This window comes from Onthophagus taurus, chromosome 5, assembly GCF_036711975.1.
Source record: "Onthophagus taurus isolate NC chromosome 5, IU_Otau_3.0, whole genome shotgun sequence".
Classification (NCBI taxonomy): domain Eukaryota; kingdom Metazoa; phylum Arthropoda; class Insecta; order Coleoptera; family Scarabaeidae; genus Onthophagus; species Onthophagus taurus.
The window spans coordinates 3,358,984-3,376,087 of record NC_091970.1 but is presented as its reverse complement, the minus strand read 5'-3'; the positions used below and the strand labels follow the sequence as shown (position 1 = coordinate 3,376,087).

The 17,104-nt window shown below is 37.1% G+C and overlaps 1 protein-coding gene across 4 annotated transcripts in view; it reads right to left on the bottom strand.

Annotated features, from left to right (window-relative positions):
• Positions 1–17,104, bottom strand: part of LOC111426602 (uncharacterized) — a 116,939-nt gene that overhangs the window by 24,667 nt on the left and 75,168 nt on the right. The gene's annotated exons all lie outside the window — the stretch shown is intronic.

Sequence of the window (17,104 nt, the reverse complement as noted above, 5' to 3'; positions counted from 1 at the left end):
TTTCTTCAAACAACCTGGCCGCAAAGTCGACGATATCGGGTGGTTGTACGATTATCGCGCTTATGGCTAATTCAAGAATGAGGTTTTTAAAGAGATCGGCTTTTTCGGTCATTTTGATTAATTATAACAAAAATGAAATATGCCATTATTTTTTTTGACATTTGTACATGGTGTGCAATCTTACTACTATAAAAATGTAGACCGAGATTTAGTACCCTCACAATCCACTGGATGACGTTGTAAACTGAATTTGCAGCAATCTGCATTATCTACACAAACAAAGCGCTTGTAACCATAGAAAAATTTATGTATAACGTCAAACTCAGAGGTGAAACCAAACGTCACATTTTTGTTTTGTCGTTTAGTGTAATAATTGGTGATAACCCCGTTGTATGATGCATCAATGAGGAGAATTTTTCAAAAATGTTAAAAATAGAAGAGTGTTGAAAAAAAACGGTATCCGGAGCATAATACAGAAAAACTTTTACTACAAAACAACAAATGGTGCCCTTAACGCAATGGTCTGTAACAATACAATAATAAGTAAATAAATAAATAATAATTATTAATTTAAATTTACCGCCAAAATATCTAGTGATATTTTCTGGTGATTTTTCCCAGTGTAAATCTGACTTTCGCGTTGACTCCTCCTGGTTTAAAAACAGAGTATAGTTCTAGTGCAAGTGTTAGTTCTAGTTTTAATTGTTATTCAGCGCTAAGTTGTATATTTTTAAGTTTCGGGTTTAGCACTGTGTCTTCAGACGCTGAATGTTAGGTAAGGTTAGTTTTGTTTACAAACATTAATTATACCATGAACTATTCTTTGGCAATTTGTAATGGCAATTATAGCGTGAAGTTTTCTTTTGTAATGTCAATTATAGCGTGAAGGAATGTTCGGTAAGGTTAGTTTTGTTTACAAACATTAATTATACCATGAAGTATTCTTTGGCAATTAGTAATGGCAATTATAGCGTGAAGTTTTCTTTTGTAATGTCAATTATAGCGTGAAGGAATGTGAGGTAAGGTTAGTTTTGTTTACAAACATTAATTATACCATGAAGTTTTTTTTGGCAATTAGTAATGGCAATTATAGCGTGAAGTTTTCTTTTGTAATGTCAATTATAGCGTGAAGGAATGTTAGGTAAGGTTAGTTTTGTTTACAAACATTAATTATACCTTGAAGTTTTCTTTGGCAATATTATACTCTGTTTTTAAACCAGGAGGAGTCTTTTAAATTTGTCACCAGATTGACCTTGCACGTGATTGGTTGAATGCGAGGAAGGTTCACACATAGGCAATTTTGAATTTTGATTTTGAATTTGAAGGTTAGGTAATTGACAATTCGACAGTTTCATGTCATTATTGTAAATTTTGTGTTCTTAAACCCTTCTTTATTATATTTTGAAATAAATACACTCATAACTTCAATGTTAATTTGTCCCTTACGTTCTTTTGGTTTAGTGTTTTATATCCTTTAGTTAAGTATTTAAATAAGTTAGGGCCACTTTTACCACCTCTTGATAAGTTTATCCAATAGATAAATTGGCGCTTTTTGCCAATGAGAGCAATATACGTTAAAAATTATGAATATTATCTTGGAAAAACTTTAAATTCATGTTTTTTCCTATTTATTAGGAAAATGCACTTGACTCTTCAAAATAAAGTAATGGTATAAACCGGTATAGACCTATATTTAAATTTCGCGCTTTAACCTAATTAGTTCCCTCACAATCCCCTTGGGAGCGTTTGTACCAAAAAATAGTGGGGAGTTTAGAACCAACTTCCGCCCTTAATACAAGGAAGACGACTAATTACGTTAATTGTATTATCCCTGAAAAATCGATAATCACAACATAACTTTTTATCTATCCGTAAGTTTAATTTTGTTCCAAGTTCCTAATCACCACCGAAGCAGCTTCATCTCATTTCGGATTCAAAACAACTAATTGCGAATCCGCGGATTTCCATATCGGGGTGTAACAATCGTGGATGGAGAGAGCGGGGTTGAAGGGGTTGGCTTGAAGGTAAACGCCGCCACCGCCGTCGTCACGTAAGGCATTAACGGCTTTCCAGGAATTAATTTCGAATTTCCCGGCGAAGGTGTCGCGTAACGCGCTTCTCTCTCATCCTACTGGTTTCGGTATGCCGAATAACTTTCACGTGCTAACGATTATTTTCTTCTTCTTGAATCTACACTAATTATTATACATTATCAACATTCAAACTTTGCAGAAATTAATTGGACCATATTTATGAAACAGAAAAATAGTATATTGGAATATAAAATTTGTAATTTGCAAATAACGAAATGATAGAACCTATACTGAGACTCAACTGCAAGCAAACTCGGCTTAAATACTCAAAATCAGACATTACCTTTTTTTAGTTAAGCCGAAGTCGTAAATGTGTATTGGGTTGATAATTCGAAAATGCACTGTGTAATATGTACTACAAGCAAAGTGACACTGGTTGCCCAAAGATGAATTCCAGAAAAATGGCAAAAGAAGTCGCAACCTAATTGCTGCCAAAATACTTCTCCTGATCATTACGCTTGATGGCGTTGGATAAATCTTTTTTCTAGTCCTTCATCCACCTCTTTCACTCCGGTTCCTGGATACTTCTTTTATATCTGTTAGAGTTTTCCTTCTCAACTTCTGCCATTCTTTCCTCCCACTTCATCTCCTCTTTTTCTTTGCTTCAAATACCTTTTTTACTATTGTGTTATGTTCCATTCTTATTTCCTCATTCTTTATTCTATTCCACTTCGTCTTCCCGGGTCCCAAGGTCCAAACTTTCTAGTTCTGGGTCTAGTGTTAGTTCTAGTTTTAACTGTTATTCAGCGCTAGATTTGAATGCTACTAATTTTAGTTGTAGATTTAATTCAATTAATACCGGTTGAACAAAAAATTTGATAAAAATTGTATTAAATCATCTCTTATTATATGAATTAAATTAAAATTATAAACAATATTCTCTATTCAGGTACACGTTAAAATATTGAAAATGTATCTCGCAATAAATAGGAATTTATTTAACTCTGTAACAGCCGGATTTCGGATAATTGGATATTTGAACAGTTTTAACAATTAATTACGGATTGTAATACGTCCGGGGCGAAGTTAAATTGATAAAATTGGCGACGCAGCGCGTTGTTCACGGTGATTTATGCGCAAATCGCGCATTATTTCATTTATTAATAAATAACTCGCGTCACTACCCCTCTGACGCGACGATCCACCACCGTAACATCCCAAAAAAAATTGGGAAAAATATGGAACCAGAATGCAAACGAAAAAATTAAATTTCGTACCCGGGGAATGTGGCGTTTGGCGCAGCAGTTTTCATTGAATTTGTGTAAACGTGCTAACAACGCCGCGTTCGCCCCATTCGAGTTCGAAATAAATCATTATTTTCACCAGTTATACAAAAAAATGGATTAAAATATGGAAAAAAATAAATAACTTCGAAGGAAGTAAATATTAAGTGAAATCTTAAAGATCAAGAAAGTACCTGGTTCACGGATTTCTATTGTTTGAAGCGTAATTAAACTGGGCAAAGCGAGAGAGCCTTCTATAAATCCTCCACGGAAATTAATCCTCTAAGAATAAGCAACCCTCTCCGTTTCGAGGATTTACATTTCTCGCCCCATAAATATGTATTAGAAGAACGGGGGGGGAACCTTTAATATTAATACCAATCCGAAAACTCGAAAAGGTAATTTTTTTCATTAACCGGTCCGCGTAAATAGCAATTAAAAGTTGGAATTGAGTTGTACGATAGTTGGAGGTTGGGCGAAAGTTAAAAAAAAATTTTCTAATTTAATTTCTTGGATTCAAAGTCCGTATCCGGATGATTGTGAAACCCTGTAGTGGGGTTATTCTGCGTGCCCACTTATCCCTCGTACCATAAAGGACGGGGAATCACCCTTTATTACGCCGCAGTATATTAAATTCTGGCGTCTCTATTATGCCGGTGAGACGTTCGCTTAGTATGTGAGGAACGACGACTTCGGTGGTTAAGGTCTTTCTTTGGAATTTTGTCGTTCCTTAAACGACCTGAAATGTCTAACGAGTAAATCTTTACTAAAAATCCCAATAACATTCCATCAACAATTTAAATATATCAAGGATTTCATTGCAAGCGGGAATTTATGTTTACCATGGGACTCTACAGTCTATATTAACAGGGATTGAGTAAACAAAGTTTGTAAACTTGACGTTTGTGAATCATATTGCTTTCCGTATGTAAACAAAATTGACGTAAACACAACCAAGATGGTTTAGAAACAAACATTAATAATAAATAAAAAATATAGTGAAACCTCCATATAACGGATTCTTCTATTTTTAGTTCAATAAAAATATATTTTTATATTGTTTAGCCATATAAACCCGAAACTTTCTAGGTGTAGTTTAGTTCTAATCACTAGCATTAGAACTCACACTAGACCTACAACTAGAACCGTTCGGGTTTTGCCGTCTTAAGAGACTTTTCGCTTAGTTCTAGTGATAGTGTTAGATCACTAGAATTAAGACTAGACCTAGAAACATTCGGGTTTAACCGAACGTTTTTTCAGACTGTTAAATCCAAATGATTCCACTTGAGTTCCACTTTTAGTTCAACAAAAATATACAGCAATTTAGCACTAAATAACAAGTAAAACTAGAACTAACACTAGACCTAGAACTAGAAACATTCGGGTTTAGCCGTGCGTCTTAGACGCACGGCTAAACTCGAAACTTTCTAGTTCTAGGTCTAGTGTTAGTTCTAGTTTTACATTAGCACTGTTACTATGTAGAACTAACACTATAGATAGAACTAGAATCATTTGGGTTTAGCCGCACGTCTCTAAAGACGGCTAAACCCGAATGATTCTACTTCTAGGTATAGTGTTAGTTTTAGTTTTACACTAGCGCTGTTACTATGTAGAACTAACACTATAGCTAGAACTAGAATCATTTGGGTTTAGCCGCACGTCTCTAAAGACGGCTAAACCCGAATGATTCTACTTCTAGGTCTAGTGTTAGTTCTAGTTTTACATTAGCGCTGTTACTATGTAGAACTAACACTATAGCTAGAACTAGAATCATTTGGGTTTAGCCGCACGTCTCTAAAGACGGCTAAACCCGAATGATTCTACTTCTAGGTCTAGTGTTAGTTCTAGTTTTACATTAGCGCTGTTACTATGTAGAACTAACACTATAGCTAGAACTAGAATCATTTGGGTTTAGCCGCACGTCTCTAAAGACGGCTAAACCCGAATGATTCTACTTCTAGGTCTAGTGTTAGTTCTAGTTTTACATTAGCGCTGTTACTATGTAGAACTAACACTATAGCTAGAACTAGAATCATTTGGGTTTAGCCGCACGTCTCTAAAGACGGCTAAACCCGAATGATTCTACTTCTAGGTCTAGTGTTAGTTCTAGTTTTACATTAGCGCTGTTACTATGTAGAACTAACACTATAGCTAGAACTAGAATCATTTGGGTTTAGCCGCACGTCTCTAAAGACGGCTAAACCCGAATGATTCTACTTCTAGGTCTAGTGTTAGTTCTAGTTTTACATTAGCGCTGTTACTATGTAGAACTAACACTATAGCTAGAACTAGAATCATTTGGGTTTAGCCGCACGTCTCTAAAGACGGCTAAACCCGAATGATTCTACTTCTAGGTCTAGTGTTAGTTCTAGTTTTACATTAGCGCTGTTACTATGTAGAACTAACACTATAGCTAGAACTAGAATCATTTGGGTTTAGCCGCACGTCTCTAAAGACGGCTAAACCCGAATGATTCTACTTCTAGGTCTAGTGTTAGTTCTAGTTTTACATTAGCGCTGTTACTATGTAGAACTAACACTATAGCTAGAACTAGAATCATTTGGGTTTAGCCGCACGTCTCTAAAGACGGCTAAACCCGAATGATTCTACTTCTAGGTCTAGTGTTAGTTCTAGTTTTACATTAGCGCTGTTACTATGTAGAACTAACACTATAGCTAGAACTAGAATCATTTGGGTTTAGCCGCACGTCTCTAAAGACGGCTAAACCCGAATGATTCTACTTCTAGGTCTAGTGTTAGTTCTAGTTTTACATTAGCGCTGTTACTATGTAGAACTAACACTATAGCTAGAACTAGAATCATTTGGGTTTAGCCGCACGTCTCTAAAGACGGCTAAACCCGAATGATTCTACTTCTAGGTCTAGTGTTAGTTCTAGTTTTACATTAGCGCTGTTACTATGTAGAACTAACACTATAGCTAGAACTAGAATCATTTGGGTTTAGCCGCACGTCTCTAAAGACGGCTAAACCCGAATGATTCTACTTCTAGGTCTAGTGTTAGTTCTAGTTTTACATTAGCGCTGTTACTATGTAGAACTAACACTATAGCTAGAACTAGAATCATTTGGGTTTAGCCGCACGTCTCTAAAGACGGCTAAACCCGAATGATTCTACTTCTAGGTCTAGTGTTAGTTCTAGTTTTACATTAGCGCTGTTACTATGTAGAACTAACACTATAGCTAGAACTAGAATCATTTGGGTTTAGCCGCACGTCTCTAAAGACGGCTAAACCCGAATGATTCTACTTCTAGGTCTAGTGTTAGTTCTAGTTTTACATTAGCGCTGTTACTATGTAGAACTAACACTATAGCTAGAACTAGAATCATTTGGGTTTAGCCGCACGTCTCTAAAGACGGCTAAACCCGAATGATTCTACTTCTAGGTCTAGTGTTAGTTCTAGTTTTACATTAGCGCTGTTACTATGTAGAACTAACACTATAGCTAGAACTAGAATCATTTGGGTTTAGCCGCACGTCTCTAAAGACGGCTAAACCCGAATGATTCTACTTCTAGGTATAGTGTTAGTTTTAGTTTTACACTAGCGCTGTTACTATGTAGAACTAACACTATAGCTAGAACTAGAATCATTTGGGTTTAGCCGCACGTCTCTAAAGACGGCTAAACCCGAATGATTCTACACTAGCGCTGTTACTATGTAGAACTAACACTATAGCTAGAACTAGAATCATTTGGGTTTAGCCGCACGTCTCTAAAGACGGCTAAACCCGAATGATTCTACTTCTATGTATAGTGTTAGTTTTAGTTTTACACTAGCACTGTTACTATGTAGAACTAACACTATAGCTAGAACTAGAATCATTTGGGTTTTGCCGCACGTCTCTAAAGACGGCTAAAGCCGAATGATTCTACTTCTAGCTATAGTGTTAGTTATAGCACCATTAAACATGGTTATTTGACAGGAGGCTCAAAGTAACACAAAGATAGATGGAGAGGTCGAAGCTGGGTGTAACCCTGAGGGACCACATACTAAATGAAGACCTATGAAGAAAAAACTGGCATAAATGATGCGGTCAACATTGTGGCAAAGGTTGATGATTCGTCTGATGATAATACGTTTTCGATCATCGGCAATTCCGCGTCTTCAACGTTCATTTCATCATCTTCCTGAAATCTGATATGTTTTATAAAGTAAATACATAAGTAAATACGGGTATTTACCCAGCGCCCATCACTGATCTCGTGTGCTTGTTGGATGGGAGAAGAGCGAAAAGGAGATTGGAAGTGAAGAGGAAGAGGAACAAGGCAGGTAAAGAAGAGTTGAATGAGATTAGGAATACTCAGAATTAGTTGACGGCAAGAGATGTGTTTGATTATGATGGAATGTAGTGCTGGTTGTTACTAGGCAAAAACGATGGGGAGCTTTGGGGGTGGTTGGATAGAGAAGAGGAAAGCGTGTATTTTAAATACTCCGTTCATTAATAAGATTTTGATTTAATTGAAAAACATCACAACATTGAAAAAGTGTTATTTTAACTTTTTATGAAAATTTTAGTTAATTTGTCAGGAAAGGACTCAATTAACGAATTACGTCGCTAATTGGTCGAGTTTCATCAGGGGTGCACTTCGGTTCTACAACGTTTCGCTAATATTTTCATTAATGTCCAGGGCAGTCCACGGTGCTTGTTGCGCATAATTAGTTTAGTTTAGCTAAATCAGCTTGGCATAACTACAACGTCGTGTTTTCGTCGAAACGCGCTTGGATGACTCGGCATTCGACAACATTTTGTTGCGGTCAACTTTGACGATCAATTTCGAGGTCGCCGATAATAGTTGCGCGAAGTTTGAAACTTTTCATTACACACCACCATTCCGCATACGTTAACACAAGTTGAAATTTCCCCAGAGTTGATTATTTATTTTATCTTCGTGTTAAGTCGTCTACTTAACTTTTCACGATACAACAATCCACGCGTCGCTTCACGTTACAACTTCTTGTGTTTTTTTTGTTTTTTAATGCGGATTCGAGGTACTCGGAACTCGAAGAGAGAAGGAAAAAGCTCACAAAACAACCGGCATTCGAGCTCGCGCCCTTATTGGATTATTTATGGCCGGTAAAGTTTGCGCTCCACTTTGCCTAGGAAAAACGTGGAAAAATGACTCTGACGACCTCCTCGCGCTAACTTCTTCCCTTATCGCCTTCGCTTTGGGCTCCCTCTTGTCCGAACTGGAGGACGGGAGCCTGTTTACATTGCACCTACAACTCAACGTCTGCCCCGCCTCTCCCTGTTCGTGAGAACTTTCGAGCTTTTTCGTTGTGTGGCGTGTGACGTCCGCGCCTTCAGGGCCTAAAAACCCGGCTTGAGCGGTCTCTTTGTAAGGTTTTTATACTATCACGAAAAAATTACGTGTTTTACACACATCAAACATCTTTTGAAAACAAAAAAAAATATGTATTTGTCTTTAATATGTCAAATTATAATTTTATAATTATATTATTCTGTATAATTCCAAAAGTAATTCTGAAATTACATACATTTAATTTTTGTGACATACCATGTGAAGGTAATCAACATGCGGCTTGCGAATGCTCAAATCCGTATATATTCAAGAACAGTGGACGTTGTTGGCATTTCAATAATCCGAAATTATCCCGATTAACGGTCGGAAACAAGATGTTTATTGGTTGGTAATAATTTAATTAAAATTTTTATTTTGTACTTATTAATAATTTCGTTATGAAATTTCGAATATCGAAATTTACGAAGTTCGTGTTTCAATATGATTTGATGTCGAGGTTTCATAACTGAACCCGTGAAATTCTCTTGTCAATTCTATTTCCGCTCAACTTAATTATCGCAACTGTTAATTATGTCCTGATTATAATTATACATTATTAGCGTATTTACCTTCCTTTGCCACATACAAATACAACAATGTTGGGCTGCTATTTTAATAGGCGTTAACCGGTTTGTGGTGATTAATAAATAACCACCCTTTCCTCTAGTTACCCTACTAAAAAGCTTCAATTATTGTTAATTAATTTGCGTATTTTTCTTTTAAGTTGATTTACACAATTGGATGAGAAACGAGCGAAACATTGATTCGCAAATTTATGCGTTATTGTACGACGATGATTTGGGGTACATAGCAAGTTGTAAACTAATGAGATGCTTTCAAGAAAAAAATTTTTGCTTAAAAACGGTCGTATTTAATGATGTAAGGGAGAATCTATTTACTTTAGAAACGTCCGTTCAAGTTATAAAAAATAAAAACGAAATTTTTAAGTTAGCGGTAAACGATTGGATGTCAAATGAAGACATGGATAGTTACAAACAAGTTTTAGCATCCTACACACGAAGGATTGGCTGTGGAATTCTTACTTTTAACAACACCTTTGCTACGGTTAGTTGTATTTATGGACCTGGAGGTATCAATAGACATTCGAGTTTCTTCGAATTTGAAAGGAATCATTTTGAATGTAGAAGCAAGCACCTTAAATATGATAGATTGTGTTTGGATGATTCGTATGATGAGGCCGTTTATAAATATTGGAACGTTGTTTTTGATGAGGATAAGAAAAGGAAATTTTTAGGGTTAAGAAGTAGATCTCAAATGATTCAACCTCATGTGTTATATCATGTTATGTTGTGTGTTGTAGCTGAGTATATGTTTAATTAAATTCGTATAATAAGAAATAATAATTTAAAAGAAGGTGTATCAAGAGCAAATGAGTACATAATAGTTTGTACCAATACGCATCAATCTTACTTTTAAATATTAAGCGCGCACTTGTGAATGCAAGAACGCTTTTATACATATAGTTTGTACCAATACTCTGGGGTCGAGTATTAAAGCGCGCACTTGTGCGCGCAAGAGAGCTTAAGTGCATATGGTTTGTGCCAATACTCTGGGTTGGCGTATTAAAGCGCGCAAGAGCGCATGAGTGCATAATCCATCGCATCAATATCATCTTCTTTTTAAATATTAAGCGCGCACTTGTGCGCGCAAGAGAGCTTAAGTGCATATGGTTTGTGCCAATACTCTGGGTTGGCGTATTAAAGCGCGCACTTGTGCGCGCAAGAGCGCATGAGTGCATAATCCATCGCATCAATATCATCTTGTTTTTAAATATTAAGCAAGAGAGCTTAAGTGCATATAGTTTGTACCAATACTCTGGGTTGGCGTATTAAAGCGCGCACTTGTGCGCGCAAGAGCGCATGAGTGCATAATCCATCGCATCAATATCATCTTGTTTTTAAATATTAAGCGCGCACTTGTGCGCGCAAGAGCGCTTTTATGCATATAGTTTGTACCAATACTCTGAGGTCGAGTATTAAAGCACGCACTTGTGCACGCAAGAGCGCTTTTATAGATATAGTTTCTACAAATACCTGGGTTTTGCTTATTAAAGCGCGCACAAGTGCGCGCAAAAGAGTTTGAGTACATATGGTTTGTGTCAATACTCTGGATTCGAGTAATTAAGCGCGCACATGTGCTTCGTGCGCGCAAGAGTTTACAGCATGAATCTACATATAACGGTTCGAACTTGTGCACCCTTTAGTGCTCCAAGCCAATATATTGGTACAAACTACTAAACATAATCGCCCTTGCGAGCTTTAATAATCAAAGCCAATATGATGTCGATGTGAACCATTATGTATTGAGGCGCTCTTGCGCGCACAAGTGCGCGCTTTAATACTCGACCCCAGAGTATTGGTACAAACTATATGCACTTAAGCTCTCTTGCTTAATATTTAAAAACAAGATGATATTGATGCGATGGATTATGCACTCATGCGCTCTTGCGCGCACAAGTGCGCGCTTTAATACTCAAAGCCAAGGTATTGGTGCAAAATATTATGCATAAACGCGCTCTTGCGCACACAAGTGCGCGCTTATATTTAAACTCAAGATAATATTAGTACGAATCATTATGTACACCAGCGCTCATGCGCGCACAAGTGCGCGTTTTAATACTCAAACCCAGAGTATTGGCACAAAACAACTGTTATTTTGTGGTATTGGTACAAATTATATGCAGTCAAGCGCTCCTGCGCGCACAAGTGCGCGCTTTAATACTCCAAACCAAAGTATTGGTACAAACTATTATGCAAACATGCGCTCTCTTGCGCGCTTTAATACTCAAAGCCAAAGAATTGATACAAATTACTCGTATTATGCATAAAGGCGCTATTGCGCGCACAAGTGCGCGCTTTATATTTAAAGTCAAGATAATATTACGTGCGCGCTTTAATGTTCCAAATCAAGATATTGATTGTACAAAGGTGAACTAAAAACGAAATTTTTAAATTCATACATTAAAAAGAAATAAAAATTGAAAAGACGTTGTAGATCTACAACTCAACGGAGCGTGTTATCTACGATCTAAAGAGACGTTTGAGCCTCGTCCTGTTGCCGGCGACGACGATATTTTCTGTTCACACTTTACCCGAACCAAACCAAACTCAACCCAACACCACCCCAATCAGTTTTGCTCGTAATCCGGTCGAAAAGATCCACCCCCGCGATTTCGCCGGAAACAGCGTCCGTGTCTTCTAACAATATTAGGAAATGAGGGTATAGAAATGCAGAGTCAGGTGTGTGCGTCGCAAAACGGGGGTGAAAGGATGAAACCCAAACTTTGAAAGGAACGAAATCGATGTGGAATAATTTTTTGGGGTAAATTGAAATTGGCTTGACCCGAAAAAAGTAATTGTTTTGATACATATAATTCAAGGCTACTCAATAAGAACTAAAGTAGGTCTAAAAGTGACGTTGAAAGAGCGAGAGAGAGTAGTGACGTAATAACCAAGAGTTGCCTTTATCGATTTCGCTTCCTAAATCTATTTTTAAACTGGTGCCTCGAGGGTCGCGCAAGAAATATGACATCGCTTAACTGTTGGTCGGTAGAAATCTATTTAACCACCCTCGATACACTGACCGATTTATTGTTTGCGATAAAAATCGAAAACAGAATTACAACGGAAAAAGGAAAAGACGGCGAAATAAGATGAAATCGATTCATGAGGCGCCGAACGGGGGATACATTCTAATTTCATCCAGACGGCAGAAAAGAAGACAATCTACATCTTGATGATGGTCGAAAGGCCTAGAGGGTTTCGATAGATTTGTAACGTTAAACAGACGGGGGTGGAATTTTAATCTTCCTTTCGCGAAACCTTATTTTTTTCTCCCGCTTTTACTTCGGCTCTCTCCTTGGACACTTTAACGCCCGCCCTCTCCTTTTGTCGAAAGAACGAACTACACTGTGATTTAGAGGTCCTTTGTAACTGACGTTGCTCCGAGTGTTTCTGGTTTTTCTCACCGAGAACCATTGCTGCCGCTACTGCTCCACCCATCCTCTTAAGGGCTGCTTATTAACTTGCTACTACAACGAGTACTCTACAATTGTAGTGAAATTTTTTTATTTAAATTATTCTTGAAATTCAATTCGATTAAAAAACAAAAAAAACAAAGCGACTTGTTATTCCGGTGTGGTTGATTTCTGCGCTTGCAATAACCGGTTGATAAAAAAGCCCTCGGGTGAGGAAGCGTGGCGAATAAAGCTTTAAAGGTTCGCTGATACCGATTTTACCCGATAGAAGTCATCCGGTGTGTATAAAGCTTCAGATAAACACGTTCTGGTCTCCATGACCACAAAGCCATTATTATATGCAGTAGATGGACGAGAAGCCCGGAGCTTTTCCAGCCTTCTCGCAGCACATCCGATAAAACCCCATTGTCCAATCCACAGCCGTGTAAATGGCCCTGAAAAACCGTGAAATTCCCAACGAAGTGGACAAGATGAAACTGGACGACTTGTGCGAGTACAGTGTAAACAACCATCTACTCGAAGAGTAGTGCCACTAGATAAAACGATAACGGATGAAGTTAGCGAAAAGTATCCTCGCATTTTTTCTCCCAATTCGGTAAAAAGAAAAAATTAAGATTGAAGCTATTACAAAGGCGAAAAGGCAAAGAAGAAGACCTGAAAGAGAAGTAACTCTTGATAAATTTAAGAAGCGTTAGGGGTTGCGATAGAAAACGGGGAGTGTCCGAAACAAATTATTATCTTCCCCACTCGGAATCGACCGAAAAATATTTTAAGGTAAACTTCCAAGGAGGCGGAGACAAGAAAAGAACGAGATATACAAAGGAAAAATACAAAAATAAAGTGCTGCTCCACCTGAAGAGCAATCCGGGAAAAATCAACGAAACGCCAAGAAAACCATCGCTTGCGTTGTTTGCTGCGTAATTAAGCTCCACTTTCTTAAGGGTGCCCCTTTTATTTGGAAGCTAATTCCTCAGCAAAGAAAATAAGGCGTTGTTGGGGTAATATTTCTCTTCATCTCGTATTTTCTTTCGCTAATACTACTAATTAAATTTAAATGGGAATCTTAACGTAAAATTTGACGTTTCTTACATTTCGAAAACTGTAATTAATCCAATTACTTCTCTATTATATGATATGCAATTTTCATTAAAGCCGCGAACGAAACGACCTCACCACCTTCTACTAGTTGTTATGCTCGGAAGCCGTCAGAGGGAGTTACCGACCTAGAAAATATTTCGTTGCATATTTAATACCTCGATATACGCGAGCGGCAACGCCGCTCTTAACGAGATCCCGTGTAAATTATGGACCCCTCGTAGACGTTCCAGTTTTTGGCGGTACGAAGGCGTACGTTTTGAATTTAATATTTAATATAACGATTAAATTTATCGCGTCGCACCCTGGACGATTACGATTCTTGAAACTTCGTCATCTTCTTCTTCATTGCCGTTTTCGTCATCTTCCTCGTCAATCTTAATTAAATTCGGAATAACGACAATCAAACAACTTTATGAATCCAACATTAAGTTAATCGAAGTAATGTAATTTTATTTTAAAAGTTGTTTATACTTTCAATTCATTTTGAATCTTAGTACAATTATTATTAAATGAAATTGTCACTTGTCAAAAATTATGTTTTTTTTACAGCGTCTCATTTATCTAAGTCAAGAAATACGCAACAGAACAACAAAAGTAAACGCAGTCTACTACCAAATAAAGAACATCCTCGTAGGCAAAAGGAACTGAACAGCAAAGCAAATCCACATTTAATTATGGATCAGAAACTTATGAAGCAGCAGAGATGAAGATATGACGCAAGATATTGAGGAAAACCAGAAGAGATACGGAACAAGAACATCAGTGAGGAACTATGCTTGAACCCCCAAGAGCACCAATGGGAGGGAGATTGAGAAAATGGTTGAAAGAAGAAGGAAGAAACTAGCCGAAATACGGACTATGGCCAGAGATAAGATGTATAAAAAATGGAGACAAAACCCAAGACCGTAAGGTATAAAGAGAAAGGCTAGGCTTAGAACTAAGAAACATTCGGCCGTCTTTTTTCTAGTTCTAAGTCTAATGTTAGTTCTAGTGCTACTTAGCTCTAGTCTTAGTTATTATTATCTTTAGCTAGAATTACATTGTTGTATATTCTTACAGAACTAAAACTAGAACTAACACTAGACCTAGAAAGGTCTGGGTATAGCCGTGCGTCTTCAGACGCACGGCTAACCCAAAACTAGCTAGTTTTACACTAGCACTAACACTAGAACTAACACAAGACCTAGAATTAGAAAGTGTCTAGAATATATCTAGTTTTACTTTAATACTGTTCTGCACCCATAATTCTCCAAGAGAAATTGGGTTGAGTCCTCTGCAGGAACCTGGGATACCAACCCAACCCGACCAAATTCAAACCAACCCAAAGATAATTCAACCAAAACACAACACAACCCAACGCAACCTAATCAAATCCAACCACTTGGAAAACAGAAATTATCTGTCCAGTGTACAAAAAGGGGAATAATCAAAAACTTTGAACATTAGCGCTTACTATTTTGGAATTGAAAATTAACGCTTTTTTCAATAACATCAAAATCAACTATACTTTGTATTTAAAAAAATACAACTTTGTGTTACATCTCAAAAATTATCAAGTGTGTTTCAAATTTTTCAAGGGCAATATATTCTATTTAAAGAAGTGTTTTAAGAACGTATCAACCCCATTTTTCTAATTTCAAGAATAAACGAAATATGCGCATTTTTTGAAATCACGAAAATTTGCTTTTTTGGCCATAACTTAAAAACAAAAGAAGATAAAAGTTTGGTGTTTGCGAGGTTGCATTAGTCTCGAAAAAAGAGACCAGGACGAAACAGATGGCGCCTACTTTTTTCGTATCTCTTATAGTTTCTGAGATAGCCTATAACAACACCCAAATTTGACCACCCTGTACAGCCTACAAAATTTTCTCCTATATAGGTTGTAAGCCATCACAGAAAACTTAATCGGCGAGTATGAAGAAATAATCGATCACGATTTATCATAGAAACAAATTTATGAGCAAAGCCTTGGAATAATTAAAAAAGTCTCCTTAAACATAATTAATAATACATGGAAGGATTCAAAGAAAGAACTTCCAGGACACAGATCTATTGTTAGTTCTAGTACTACTGTTAGCTCTAGTCTTAGTTACTATTGAGCATTAAATTGTTGTACATATACAGGTTGTACAAAAAGTATGGAATAATGGTTCTACAGCCTAAACTTCAACTTATATTAAAAAAAGTTTTAAATAAAAGTTACTTGAAACTATTTTCCGCATATCTTGGCGTAGAAATAAAATAAAAATGATGACGGCAGTCTGAGTTACGACATGGTGAGCGTGTTTTTTAAATAGAACACTCTGTATATTTGAAGGTTTTTGGATTCCTTTTGACAAGGTGTTGCAAAATACCATAAGGTTTTAATGCTTAAGTATTATTCCATACTTTTTGTACACCCTGTATTGATATTGAACTAATACTATACCTAAAACTAGAAAGTTTCGGATTTAGCTGTGCATCTTCAAACGAAAGTAGAAATTTAAATTACGCTGATTGGTAGTCCACGTATGTTTATTGAAAAGATAAAAAGTATTGAAAAGTATTGTGTATATTTGAGAGTCTTAAAAGTCACATATCTTTTAACATGAACCTCATATATTATACATCCAGTGAATATCCTTATCCATTTTGCAAAATCCTTTCTGTCGGCAGGCATTTCAACGACAAAAAGAGGAAATCCTCCTGCACTTAACGATGAAAATTTATCAAAGCACGCCTACGTGTCTCTCCTTTGTGCGCCAATACTCGAACACAATACGAGACAGAGGTACAAACGGGGTTGAAGGCGTCGTTTTGGTTTCCCACCCCCCGGCGGCCGAATGTAGAACTCGCCCTCAAAAGAATATTTATTCGGCCCTTCAATACAGACGGGAGACCAGAAAAATCTACGGACTATTGTCGGCGGCGGGGAACTCGGGCGGCTAGAGCGTCGCACGGTTCATTTAAATCCGGGGAGTATAAATATTTCTCAATATTTGTCAGTTTGAATTACGCGCGCGAACGTTCGACCATCTGCAGGTGGCGTTTTACGAAATTTGTCGATCTTCCAGGTCAGACAATGGATTCGAATCCTTTCGATTATCGACTCCTCCTTTGCATATCATTTCTTCCTGTCATTTCTTTATGATATCTTAATTTTCTTTTTTAACTTCCTATTTTAATATTCGACCCGAGGAATGCTTCGACATCAAAAACTACTAACTCTATTTACCTCTGCACATTTCAGCTCAGCATGTGAATTTCTATACCGGGTAAAATAAAAAGGATGTGATGCTCGTTGGAACAAGGTTCGGTTGCTGTCAGAATTTTATCCGAGGTGTTTGTTTACGCTCTCGTGCTGTTTCCGCTCCACATCGTAGGAAAGGATCGCCA